Raw genomic sequence first — 14,642 nt, 5'->3', positions numbered from 1 at the left:
CCAGTTGTGTGTTTGGAGCGTAGAGTGATTCTACAGTGAGGTAAAACCCACCCCATTGTATTCTAATGACCAGTAAGCATCCCTTAATTTCAGCAACAGTTGTTAAGACCTTTCCCAAACAAAAATGGCTATGCCATTCCTTTTTTATGGTCCCATGGAACAGAACTGTTGAGGGAAGCACCTATCATGCATCTGTACAGTATCTTTGGAAAGGATATGGGTCTCCTGTAGGAGATATATGTCTCCCTTGGCACGGTCAAGGAGGGACAACACTGCTACTCTCTTCACTGGGTTGTTTAGGCCCATGATATTGAGGCTAACTATTTTAGGATCTTTCCCTGTCTAAGGAATGTAACTACATTGATATGTGGTGTAATGATGTGCTTATTCCCAATAGCACTTTGACTGTAGTGGTGTCTAGCAAACCTCTGAGGCAGAACAAACATAGTGGCTGATGCAGAGCTCCCCAAATAATAACCCAAACAAACACCCCAAAAAAGATAAACACATTTTCAGAACTTGTCACAGAAAGAGAAAACGACAAATGTCCATTGTGAGAAGACAATCCCGCAGGGACATGGCTTGGGGCAGCTGCCCAGCCCTTAGTGGTCCAAGTTCATGCCTACCCGCCTGTGGAAAGGCTATCAAAATGAACCAGGACAGCCTTCAGTCCCCGACACCCAACTAGGGACCCCTCCCTGAGCCTTTCATTTAGTACCTCACGAGGTTTCCGATCTCTCCGATGTTTGCGTCAGCGATGTAAGGACTGCTTCTCATTCTCTGTCCTGTGTGGCCTGATCAGGCTTCTGAGTTGTGGCCGCTTTTCCTACTTCCTGCCATCCTGCTGTGCGGCAGGAGTTGAGATTTTCGAGGCCATTCTGTTAGTCCCGTCATTGTGGTGTCTTCCAGGCCAAGGATCTCTGTGGCCTCAGCTTGAGAGCAGATCTGAAGCAGCTTTCCCCTGAGTTTAAATATGATGTGGAAGGGAGGACCCTACCAGTACGAGATTCCTTGCTCTTGTAGGTGCATTGTTACTGCTTTGAAATTGCACCGCTTAATAAGCTTAGAAGCTGCCAGATCCTGAAAGATAGCCGGGGAGTGTCCTCTGACCAGGAAGAGCTGCATTTCCCTTGCCTTCCGTATGACACTTTCTTTCAACTGAAAGTCGTGGACACACATGAGGATGTTCGGCGGTGGTGAATTTATGCCACGTGAGAGGCCCACTCTATGTACATGGTCCATCTGAATGTCCATTGACTCTGACTCTTCCAGCACTTGACGAAAAAGTGCACCCACATGGGCCCTGAGATCATCCGCCTCCTATTTCCACGGTATGCCCCGTATCCGCACATTGTTTCACCGAGACTGGTTCTCTAAGTCCTCAGCATGCGCCTGTAAGTCAAGGTGTTGCAACCGAAGGCACAGCATATCTTGTTGTTGCTGATGGAGTTCCTCCTCCATCTGTAGGTCTGTGGTGAGTTGCCCCTTGAGCTCCTGCATGTCTACTTTAATGGCCGCAAACAGTTCCAGCATGAACACTTTGGTAACCAGGGCGTCATCGCCATCCCCCATCCCTGAATTTTCTCACCAGATGTTGAGGGCGTCCCCGATTGTTTCATCTGCTGGAATGGCACCAGGGAAAGGAGGCCACTGAGCCACCATGACCAACACCACTCATCTCTCGAAAGGTAGGATGTCCCCAGTCGTGAACGTTTTGGTAGACCGGATGGTGGCCGGCTGCTCCCACCAGCACCGTTCCCCTGCGCCATGGAAAGGCTTGTCCCAGGACACCGCTTTGCTCCCTCAGAAGGCACCATCAGGGTCTAGTCAGCCTCGTAGAGGTATGATACAGTTAAGTCTGTCTCTGTAGAAGCGCGGCCTGTAGCTATCCCCCAGGGTATGGGCTGGTAGTTTGCACTCCTTCTCACCCGCTAGAGTTCCTGCCTGGGCATGGGTGCCAAATTACCTCACTGCTACAAGCTGACAGGTACAAAATTGCATCTCCTAGTGTCTATGCCTCACATTGGGAGCCTGGGCACTGATTGACACTCACGCACATTCCACTCTGTCCATTTTAAAGCCCGTTCTACGGCACTCGTTCACACCTCTATTGGTCTCCAGAGAAATATATTTTCTAGTGAAATGATTTGCAGTAACTAAAACGTCCCTCAGACTGCTCTCAGGCAGCTTCAAGCGTCCCGAGCACAACTTCAATTGAGTAATTGCATTTGAACCACCATGGAGAAAAATTCTCCTACCTTGTGTTTCTGACCTCTGAGCACCTTCTGCCGAGAAGCCTCCATTGTTGTTCTCTGCGTCTTAAGTGAAAGTCGCCTTGGTGCCATGAAGCTTCATGCCAGCCCATTGAAGGAGAAGAGGCTGCCACAAACGCCAGCCACAAAATGCCGGCCGTAAGGGGGAGAGAAAAACCTCCAGCATGAACTTCATTTTCCGTGATGCACCCACTCAGATACGCCGAAACGCCATTACCTGGGGCGGGGCAGCATCACCTGTGGCTACACAAAGGCATGGTTCTGCACAACCATCCCAAAAAAGTACCAACCTTCGAATTTAACTTAAAATGTTGATTGATTTTATATTTGATTGTCAATTAAATAAAATAATTCCTAATTTATGTGTTAGCTTGATGAATGCTTGTTTCTGTATTTTTGTGTTTTGCAGTTCAAATCATTGAAATTGCTTAGGCCAGGGTGTTTGGATACCAATTCCAATAATCACTCAGTAAGGGTCTAGAGATTTCAATCATTATTTTGTAACGGTCTCCAGATTGCAGTAATAATTAAGTCAGTATCCACAGAAATTGAAAGGTTAAGAACCACTTCTTAGATAACAACATAGCATGAGTCAAAAATACCTCACACAAGTAGTGTGTCTTACTGTGTACGTGTTCCATTTCAAGCTTTTCAAGCTTTTTACAAAATGGAAGCAGAGGTACTAGATGAGATGACAGTGGATGCAGGTTTCTCGTATTTCAGTGTATGAACCAGAGGAGGCTATAAATGATATATGGAGTCAGAGCTTTAGACTGAGCCCTGCTCTCAGATGTTTTTATTTCTGCAGGAAGAAAAGCCATCCCCAAGTCTGCCCTAAAGATCCTGTCCTTAAAAGGTGTCCTTTGACATTTCGGAAGATTGAGTAGTAGTGTTGTAAAGCCCCTAAGGTATGATTCCGTTTTATGTAGGCCTGACTCCATCATGGATAATGTAAATTGCCAATGTCTCAATCTTAGACAATAAAAGTCCCCATAATTCCAGATTTGTTCAATGCAGATGTCATTTGACCGTATCTTTCCAAGGAACTGTGAAAACGTAAAGCCATCTGATTGATGACATAGACAACTCTTGATGCAACATTTGTCTAGGCAAAACATCTACTTTCCACTCTGTCAAGATTAAATAGGAGCACATACAGACATAAAACCAAAACAATGTAGTCTGAATTGACATCATTTTACCTTAAATGTTCATAGGGAAACGTCTGTGACACAGACCTTGATGCACATAATCTATGTCAGACATTGTGTAACTTACATAAGAAATGCCAAACTCTCAAAAGATTTAATATATCACGACTACCACTTGTCAGGAGAGGTTCCTCGCCCAGATTATTGCCCAAGATTCTGTCAGAGAAGGTACTGCAAGCACACTTTGCAGATGCCAAATTTCACTTGAAGACAGAAGCTGATCACCGAAGGAAGATCGCAGCATATGTTTGGCCTTCACAGGGAACACTGGCTACACACCTCCGCTAATAAAGATATCCTTTGCTGTCAACAAGGTATGAAGTGCATCTCTTCTCCGTAAGGAGCTCTAGACTGCAAGTAGCTCTGCCTTCCATGCTCTCTTAGTGTAGTTGTTTTAGATGTACTGAGAAACTGATTGCTCCTTTAGTAATAAATACTTTTACTTAAAATTGTGTATTTTTTCTTAATACAGTGTGTGTGTGTGATACTGTAAATAACGAAAATAATATTTGTTGCTGTTTTCACTGTGCCCCTGATCCCTTTATGGGATTGTTATTAATACAAATGAAATGCCTCTAGCTAAATTGCTCATTGAATAAGGTTTTGCAGGCTACAATAATCCGTCTTTTACATTCCAGTCTTGTGCCTTAATCTAAGTTCACCAATGTCACTCATGGGTGGGAAAGCACACCATGTAGAGCAACAGTAGACCATTATGAGTCAAATGCTCCTATAGAGTTTTGAGGCATCCTATGAAAATGGATCCTATGGAAATGAGGCATGAAGTAACCAGTTGCCCCGCTGTGGAAATATGCTCCAACCCATGAGATGTAAAAGAAAAACCACAGGAGCCATCCTCTTTAAAAAATATGAAGGCTAAAATCTCTCCTGATCTCTTTCTTGATGGAGAATGTGAGCACGAAGCTGAATAAAAAGCTGTTGCACGAATGTTTCCAGAAATGTTACCCATGAAATAAAAGGACTCCCCAAAATAGAACAATCATTGGCCACAACCGTTCTCCTACATATACCCACAAGAAATAAAGGGACTCATGGGCTGAAACCGAAAATATGTTAATGCACATGAGTGGGCAGGGCTCCACTCATGGTGCAACACATGGAGATGCAGTTTCACGGGTTTCTGTATATTTCGTCTTAACTTTTAACACAGCAGTCTTACTAATGCCAGCTAACAGGTAATGATGCCATCAGCATGGTCAATATCTGACATTTCTTACCATTACCAAAAACGGACAGTAGAAATGCCAACCACATGGATCTGCACCCCCCATTCTGCTAAGAATTGCTTTCATGCACACAAAACCTCTCTGCGTCAAGCAAAGAAAGATGAATATTAAGATGGGAATTCAAGTCAAGGAGGGATTCCCAAGTCCTCTCAGCAACAGACAGAAGAGAAAAATCTAGAAGAATGCTGGGAAAGCTGACCATCTATAGTGTCCAAGTGGTGGGAAGGGTCATCTTGAAGCATGCTTTGAAGTTCCTTTTTTTGTCCTGTCTTTCAGCCAGAATATTTAATTAGTAATCATTGGGAAAAAAGATGGATGGATGAAGGGATACTTCTTCCTTAGTCTTGGGGTATTGTCCCTACCCCTGAAGGAGAGGCAGCCAGGATTTCTTCTGCTGGGATTTGCCTTCCTCTACACAGGTGATCAGAGCTCCAAGAATAAATAACCAAACAAACAGCATATCATTTGCAGAAATTTGCTGTTGTCTACTTTCAAAAAGAACAGACAAACTCTAAATCTGATGGATCAGTTTGATGACCACAAAGACATAGGGGCAACCACGAAGCAAAATGAAAATGTTCCTTTCAGTGCTCAATATCTCTATGGCAACCAATTTTGGGAGAAGATTGTAGTAAGGTGGATATCTGACTATGGTTACCCCCAAACTTTTTGCCTGGTGTTTAGCTGGTTTTTTACTTTAGTTGGCCTGGGATCCAGCTATTCAGGGCCCCAGGCTAATTGCTCTCTCCTTAAAATGGACTCCATGTACCATAGGTACATACACAATTGGAACTGGTTCACCTTATTGGCCCCTGTAACAGTGTACCCAGGTACCCAGGGCATAGGTGCTTCCAAGGCCTACCGGGGGCTGCAGCACGTATTGTGCCATCCCTGGCCTGGCCTCCATATTTGACACAACTGGCTGATCACTCACCTGGGGTAAGTCGGTGTAATCACCCCTTACTTAGGTGAAGTATGCCTATACCTAATCCAAAATGGACACATATGTTCCTATCAGCCACTCCTATGGAAGGCCTCATCAATCCTGGAGGCAGAGTGCTTGGAAATATGTGAGATGGTGCTCTGGCATGAGCTGAGCCTGTCTGCAGCTTTCGGAACCATGTCCTTTAGCTGTTCCATGATACTGCCATACCATATACTCTTAAGTGCATTATGAACCTCGCTGTTAAATGCTAACTTTGGTTTGGCTTTATCAAAACATGTCGAGTAAGGTGTCATACGAATTGGAATACTGCCCCCTTGCCAGTTCTGGTGACGGGGGTAGCATTCCACCCTTCTAGAGGGACACGACATGTACCTAACCTGATCCCCGGTTAAAATTAAACGTAAGCCTTAGCATCACAAAATGGATGCTGCTACCACAGACACAAGTCTGACCTCCTGCTGCTGGGAGTCCTTCCAGCGAGGGAGGCTTGGACAAAGGGTTTCCTGCCTTGGGAGGTGCTAGCACCACCCCAGACAGGATTTTGTGTATTGGGTAGGACAGGGCTGAATAGAATCAGACATGCCTGGGGCACACAAGGTGTCCCTGTGCATTTGCCAGTTCACACCGGTGCTGGGGCTTTCCAGCCCCAGTCTTGGCGCAAAGCTGGACAAAGGAAAGGGGGTGTAACCACCCCCCTTCCTGGTCCCACCCAGAGGAGGGACCTAGCAGGTGATCCGGCCCCCAGATTTGGAATAAGAGTAGGAGCTGTGTCCCAAGACTTCAGATCATCCTAAACTTGACTTGAAACTAAGAAGAAGACTGGACTTCAACATTCTGCTGCACAGAAGACGGAAGAGAATCTCCCTTGTGGCCAAGGAGTGACCACCCTGTGAATACAGGCCCCAACCAGCAACTCGATGTCTGCTTTGCCGCCGTCTCCCGCCGGAGCCCGAGCCCAGAGCCTGACAAGACCCAAACTCCCAGATATCTCATAGCCCGATCCATAGTCCCTGAAAAGAAGAGACCCGTGGAGGCACCGAGAGACGTGGGACCGGACATCTTGAAAGACCCCCGAGATGCTGACTGCGCAGCACCCAAAGCACCCTCGACGCTGTGCTTTGGGGTTTGAGAAGCCCTGACATCGAGCAGCATATGTACCGAAGATCAGCCCCCCAGCTTCTCCACAATCTGCGTGGGGCTCTTTTGCACTTTGCCACTTGACGCGCCATCCCATCCACTTGCCATGTGGCTAGCGGCCATCTTGGTGACGAAATCTACAAACTACACCGCTGGTATGGTTGCTCCAGACTGGCCCTTGCTCTCCTGAAAAGGAGCACCCGCTCTGACCTTGCTGGTCCGAGTGAAAAGCTTGAATCGATTCCTGCGTGGCTTGCTTTAGCCAAGGCCTGTTTGCTCCAATCAAGTTGCTGATGTCGCTATCAGCGAGAGCTTTTGTGGGACAGCTCATGACCACGCCTGGACGTCCTTGACCTCTTCGTGTCCACGTGGCTGCAGAGACAATCTTCACCTCATCGCCTGTTTGCACCCGACATCGCCTGGTTCCATCCTGGTTCCACGGTAGTCACTGGCTAGTGACTTTGAACATTGTCCCCTCTGCTTTCAGGTCTTCACCTCTTCAGATCCACCCTTGGATCCACCGGAACTGTCCTCGACGACCCGCCTGCAGCATCTTCAGCTCCAAGCACCATCGACCTGCGTGACGAAACCCGACACTACGTCGCACCTGTGCACCCGCTTCCTGTGGGTGAGGTAACTCAGCAAGGCCAGTGTTCCCACACTGGTATACACCTCTAGTACCTGTGTCTAAAGTTTTATCCTTGTAGGTCCATCGGAAGGTTCCTAAAACACTAACTTTGTAACTTTTACGCACCATTGACATTGCATTGGTGCATGCGTGCACTTTAAGCACTGCACCCGAGTTCCGCTGGCCTTTCCCGACTTCATCACTGCTAGTCCCGAACAGCTCCAGTGATTCCCCAGGCCCTAGGCCTCTTTCCTCTCCCCATAGTGGTTCTTATACCACTATTTTAGTATATGGTTTAGGTGGCCCCTAGGGCTCATCTAAATAGTGCAACTTTTGTATATTTAAACTGTGTTTTGTTTTAACGCATTTGCTACTGTGCTCATAAAGAGTATAGGGGATATTTGTAGAAATAAATATATATATATTTTCAATATATATCTGTGTGGTGTCCTTTCATTTGGTATTCAAGGGAATTGTGTATGGTAAAACAGCTTGCTTCACATGCCTTTACAGAGTTTAGCCTAAGACTGCTTTGCCCATGCTACCACTAGGATAGCTTGTCTATAAGGTTGACTTACAACCACCACCATAAGGGTTGCTTGGCATGGTACAAGGTGATCACTAGAACTAGTGAGCAGCATATACCAGGTCAACTTCTCACAAAGATGTTCTCCTGCTTTTACGTATGCCAACTCAGTTCTTTTCACAGCAAACAGGATAGGGAGGTAGGGAAGGAAGCCACTCTTCCCTGCAAGGGTTGTGTATGGTGCTTCTGCTTCTTGGTAATTTCTTTGGGCCGGTGTTATTCAAGACAGGTCACACAGTTGTCTGCAAGGACTGGTCTGTCCTTCTCTTTCTTTCAAGGTAGTTATTGGTACCAGGCTGTGAAACTGGACTAGCAAATCATTCCATAGGGAGGTGAAAACTGACAGAAGCAGTTCAGGGGGAGCATTGGTGGATTGGGGAGACAGCAACCTCTGACTGCCAAATCCGGTATTTGTGAAGCATGAACTACTCACTCCTAAGGGACTCAAGGTGCTGGGGGCCGTTGGAAAGTTTAAGTGAGTTATTTCCTAGAGTCACAGGGTGCTGAGCTGAGCTGCCGCCGGTGCCAGGGATTGATCAGTGAGCCCTGTGCTGTGGAGTCAGCTGCCCTGGTGGCTGCACCACACCTCCCCCTCCACCACTGCCACTAACCCTTTGGAGCAACCTATAACCCTAGGGGTTCCCTATATAGAGAAAGTGCCCCAAATGCACATCCCGACCATCACAGGTTCTCAAGCACTTTTTATACATGCTATACATATTTACTACACAGTTTACCAAAGAGGGCCAGAAAGCTCAGCTAAAAAGGCCTGAACCTTAGTATAATCAGTTCTCATCAGTCATTATTAGTGCCAAGGTCAGGTAATGGAAACATAGTCACCCACTTTTTTTTTTTTTTTGCGTGCGTTTTATAGAGCGCGGACTTGACCCGTTAGGGTATCAGGGCGCTTTACAGAGTTGCAGAGTTGTACAAAAGGCATGAAATAATGATAGTGTATTAACAATAGCGAGGGGGCGGGGTGGAGGGTACAAGAGGGATGGAGGGATAACGTAGACATTTTACAGTCCATTTACTCAAGACAAGGTCCCAGGTTACATGGTGAGTAGGTCATCTGAAGGAGGCAGGAGTAAGCCAAGTTTAAGCAAGGAATTTACCCATAAGGAAGGCTTTGGCCTCCTTTTTGAAGCATGCAAGAGAGGGGATTCTTCTGATGGGGGGTGGGAGAGAGTTCCATATTCTTGGAGCGTCCCCAGCGAAAGCTGGATTGTATGTATTTTTTTTCAAAAGCGTGTCGACTGGATTAGGAGGTCTCTGGCAGGCCGTGAATTTCTGTTTCCTCCAGATACCACAAGTTTCTGTGCGAGATATGCAGGGGAGTTTGAGTGTAAAGCCGTATGTGTGATGCCTGCCAGCTTAAGGTGTATTCTGGCCTCGAGAGGAGGCCAGTTCAGCGCTTTCAGGTGTGGAGAAATGTGGTTGAATTTCTTTGTGCCGGTGAGTAGTCTAGCGGCCGCGTTGAGGCAGGCTTTTATGGGTTCCATGTAGATCTTGGGTAAAACCGAGAGGGTTGAACAGCCATATTCCAGCCTAGAGATGACTAGTGCTTGAACTGCCATTTTTAGGTCGGAAGCATCAAGGAATGGTTTCAGTTTCCATAGGTAGCTCAGGTGGAATCGGCTGATTTGGCCATCGAGATGATGTGATTCCATATGTTCATCTTGCAGTCCAGGCTTATTCCCAGTGATTTGGCCGACTCCACGATGGTCGGAAGGCAGTTTAAGGCTGTGATGGCCTTAATCCATTTCTGAATCTCAGGGTCAGTTTTGGGAGGTAAATTGCAGAAATTATGTTTTCTATGCGTTGAGTTTGAGTTGATTGGAGGCGAGCCATTGGACGGAAAGCTTCAGGGTCTCGTTCAGGGAGAGAATCTCCTTGAGGGATGACATTTTGATGTAGATCTGGGGGTCGTCAGCAAACATATGGTAGGAGATATTTGCAGGGTGTAGGACTTTGGCAAGTGGTTCTAAGTAAAGGTTGAAGAGGGTGGGAGACAGCGTTGATCCTTGAAGGACTGCAACCGTGACCAGAGTGGGAGCGGACAGGTTGCCGTTAATTAGGAATCTCTGAGAAGAGTTTTGGAGGAATGATCTGAACCATTCTAGGACTGATCCATCCAATCCCATCCTTATTTATGTATTTATTTATTTAAAATTTTTTATATAGAGCTGCTGGACCCGAGAGTATCAGAGCGCTTTACATAGTGATATAATAAGAAAATAAACAAGTACATATTAAGTACAATATACAGTTTTAGAGTGTACAGGAAAATTAAAAGAAAATAAAAAGAACAAAGCGTTAGGTAAGTAATAGGGGTCAGGAGAGCAGAATAGAGGAGGGATAGGGAGGGATTGAAAATAGCACTAAGAAGGGGGTGAGGTAGAGGGGGGGAGGGATAGGGAGAGGGTTAGGGATAAGAGCGATCAATTATAGAAGGGTGATGGGCAGGATTCAAGATAGATACAAATTAAGAGCCCCAATGTTTATTGAGGAGAAGTACTTTGAGTCTCTTTTTGAAGAGAAGGTAGGAAGGGTTGCAGCGAAGGTCTTTTGGCAGTGAATTCCAGATCGTAGGGGCATTGTCAGAGAATGTACGAGATTGGGTCTTTTTTAAATTTAAGTTTATACAAGGGATGAGGACAAGGGAGTTTGTACTTCTCAAGGATCTAGTGCTCCCTGCTTTATGTAGTTTGCTTGAAAGGTAAGAGGGGGTGTCTTGGTGAAGAGCTTTGTGCATACTGCAGGCTATCTTGTAGGTGGAACGACCTTCAATTGGGAGCCAGTTAAGATTTTTGAGGACAGGGAATATGTGGTCAAATTTTCTACAGTCAGAAATAAGTCTGGTGGCTGTGTTGAGGACAGATTTAATCGGTGCCAGGTGGGCTTTGGGGGTGCCGACCAGAGTGGCGTTACCATAGTCAATCCTCGATAGGACAAGAGATTGAACAACAATTTTGAAATCATCAACTGGAATGAAAGGTTACATTTTTTGAGGTGGTGTAGGGTGAAGAGAGCACTTTTTGCTGTATTTTTAATGTGGGGGATGAAAGTAAGGTTCTGATCAATGCTGATGCCAAGGGATTTGATATAATTGCAGGTGGATAGGGAGCAATTAAGAGCATTGATGACTTTAATCCAGATTTGGATGGGCAGGGAATTGTGTTTGGGGGTGAAAAGGATGATTTCGTTTTTTTTAGGATTAAGTTTGAGATGATTAAGATGGAACCAGGCTTGGACTCTCAACAGAGTGTCATTGAGGTGAAGGAGGTCATTTGTGGGATTTAATCTTGTAGTATAGTTGGGTATCGTTGGCATAGAGGTGGTAACTGAATTTGGCTTGTTTGAGAATGAGAGTGAGGGGTTCCATAAAGAGGTTGAAAAGGGTTGGAGAGAGGATAGACCCTTGGGGGACCCTGAGAGTGACAGGTTGGGGTTTGGATAGGCAATGACTGAGCTTGTTTTGCTGTGATCTATTCTGGAGGAAGGAGGTGAACCATTTGAGTATAATGCCTTCAAAACCAAAGCGATCTTTAAGGGTGTTCAGAAAGGTGGGATGGTGTACCGTATCAACGGCAGCCGAGAGACCAAGGAGAATTAGCAGTGAGGATTTGCCTTTGTCAAGAGAGCGATGAATGTCATCAGTAATAATGAGCATCGCTGTTTCTGTGCTGCATCCCTTTCTAAACCCAGATTGAAAAATGTTGAGTAGATTGAAGGAGGAGATATGATTATCTAACTGGGACAGAACACTTTTTTCAAGGGCTTTAGAGAGGAAGAGAAGGTTGGAGATAGGGCACAGATTGTTCAGATCATTAGGGTCGGCAGTGGGGTTTTTAAAAATGGGGGATATTTGACCTAGCTGAAGGGAGGCAGGAACGCAACCGGAGGAGAGTGAGGAGTTGATGATATCGGACCAAATAGGGGCAATGACATATTTGAGTTCTTGAACTAAATGGGCGGGGAGGGGTCATTGGAATGAGAGGACAGTTCGAGTTTGGAGATGAGGTTGATGATAGTGGTTTTAGAAATTGGATTAAATTCACTCCATGAAGCCGTGTTTTTAGGAAGGGAATTTGTCGAGGATGAAGCAGGCTGGGTGCTAGTAGGGAGGGGTTGGGCAGAGTCGAGGTGCGGGAGGGAGGAGGAAATAAGAGAATACAAAACAACAATAGGAGATGCAGGGAGATTAAGGAACTCTCTCTTAGTCCCCGGTTTAGTACGAATAAACAAAAAAAGAGAGGTTATCTGAGTTTCAAAAAGCCACAGAGAAGGAGCGATACAACTGAGGAATCACACACCCACTTTGGGTGGTTTAGAAGGCCCTCACACACCAACCTGGTCAGTGTCATGCTTCATCATCGGGCCCCACCAAAGAGGCCGAGCGCCTCTTTGGTGTGCTACGACGCCAGGAGACTGCGGAGCTGGTTGTGTGAAAAGGGCGTGCAGTGAGGTATATAGTTAAAAGGTGCCTAAAGGGTATCTAAAACATTTTATTATTTTAATGAGTGATCCCTAAGACACGAATAAAATAAATTATGTGTCTGAATATGTTGCCAAAGGTAATGGATTGGTTAATTCAGAGTTATAGTTTAGTCAGTCAACATGTTTCTGCCTTTACAGTGGTTTTAATTTATCTAGGCATTCGTCAGGACTAGTTAAACCCCGGTGGTATGGACTCTCTAATCATCCACCCTAACCTGGGGACGTGAAAGTGAAAAATCAAAAAGTGATAAAGTGCATAAAAAAGTGGGGAAGAGCGAATCGCTCATTCCAAAAAAACTCCAAATTCGGGAGTATATCTGCACTTTATAGGATGGCGCTAATTGCACCATGGGTCTCGGGAGGGGGGTTGGAGCGTACGATCATCGCCGGGGTCCGGTCTAGAGGGTATGCTAGGTTGCAGAAGCGAGCTGTGAGCGTTGAGGGCGATGTGCCAGGTACGCTCCAACCCCCCTCCCGAGACCCATGGTCCAATTAGCGCCATCCTATAAAGTGCAGATATACTCCCGAATTTGGAGTTTTTTTGGAATGAGCGATTCGCTCTTCCCCACTTTTTTATGCACTTTATCACTTTTTGTTTATTCGAAATAAGAGAATAGGCAGTGCTAGGGTTGAGAGTTGGAGGGGTAGCGGTAGTTGTGTGGGAGGAGGGGGGGCAGAGGAAGAAGGTGAGTTAGGAATATTCGGGATGGTGAATTGAGTGGAGGGTTGATGGAGAGAGAGAGGAGGGGAAGAGAAGGATAGTTCAATGGTGTTGACTTTATTCGAGAAGAAATTGGCAATTTCTTCGCATCTTTCCACAGAGGCTGCTAGTTTTGGAGGTGGCTGATAGCCAGAAACCGTTCCTAGGATGCTTGATTCCGGTCCAGGAAAGACATGGCTTGGCAGTTCGGGCTGGACTGTTCCCATGAGGCACAGGGTCAAGGCTGATTTGCAAATGGCCATGTCTGAACTGGGGTGGTGTGGAGTGCAAAAAAACGATGAATTTAGGCCCAGATCTCTGTACTGGGGTGAATGTATGACATTGTTCTGCATTCTGTCCATCAACTGTTGGTTTTGCATTTGTCACCCCGAGTGGGATGGGTATGCTCAGACGTGAGTCCCATGCTCTCCATACCACTGGAGTCAAGCTATCCTGGCTGAAGACGGCTGATAGCCAGAAACCGGTCCTAGGATGCTTGATTCCGGTCCAGGAAAGACATGGCTTGGCAATTCGGGCTGGACTGTTCCCATGAGGCACCGGGTCAAGGCTGATTTGCATATTGCCATGTCTGAACTGGGGTGGTGTGGAGTGCAAAAAAACGATGCATTTAGGCCCAGATCTCTGTACTGGGGTGAATGTATGACATTGTTCTGCATTCTGTCCATCAACTGTTGGTTTTGCATTTGTCACCTCAAGTGGGATGGGTATGCTCAGACGTGAGTCCCATGCTCTCCACATAACTGGAGTCAAGCTATCCTGGCTGAAGACGGCTGATAGCCAGAAACTGGTCCTAGGATGCTTGATTCCGGTCCAGGAAAGACATGGCTTAGCAGTTCGGGCTGGACTGTTCCCATGAGGCACAGGGTCAAAGCTGATTTGCATATTGCCATGTCTGAACTGGGGTGGTGTGGAGTGCAAAAAACGATGGATTTAGGCCCAGATCTCTGTACTGGGCTGAATGTATGACATTGTTCTGCATTCTGTCCATCAACTGTTGGTTTTGCATTCGTCACCCCGAGTGGGATGGGTATGCTCAGACATGAGTCCTATGCTCTCCACACCACTGGAGTCAAGCTATCCTGGCTGAAGACGGCTGATAGCCAGAAACCGGTCCTAGGATGCTTGATTCCGGTACAGGAAAGACATGGCTTGGCAGTTCGGGCTGGACTGTTCCCATAAGGCACAGGGTCAAGGCTGATTTGCATATGGCCATGTCTGAATTGGGGTGGTGTGGAGTGTAAAAAAACGATGGATTTAGCCCCAGATCTCTGTACTGGGGTGAATGTATGACATTGTTCTGCATTCTGTCCATCAACTGTTGGTTTTGCATTTGTTACCCCGAGTGGGATGAGTGTGCTCAGACGTGAGTCCCATGCTCTCCACACCACTGGAG

At 46.3% G+C, this 14,642-nt stretch overlaps 1 pseudogene; it reads left to right on the top strand.

Annotated features, from left to right (window-relative positions):
* The first annotated feature begins 1,660 nt into the window (after nucleotides 1–1,660).
* Nucleotides 1,661–14,642, top strand: part of LOC144762957 (small nuclear ribonucleoprotein Sm D3 pseudogene) — a 40,994-nt pseudogene continuing 28,012 nt past the window's right edge.

Source organism: Lissotriton helveticus, chromosome 6 (genome assembly GCF_964261635.1).
Source record: "Lissotriton helveticus chromosome 6, aLisHel1.1, whole genome shotgun sequence".
In the NCBI taxonomy this organism is placed as follows: Eukaryota; Metazoa; Chordata; class Amphibia; order Caudata; family Salamandridae; genus Lissotriton; species Lissotriton helveticus.
This window is presented reverse-complemented; position numbering and strand designations above follow the sequence as displayed.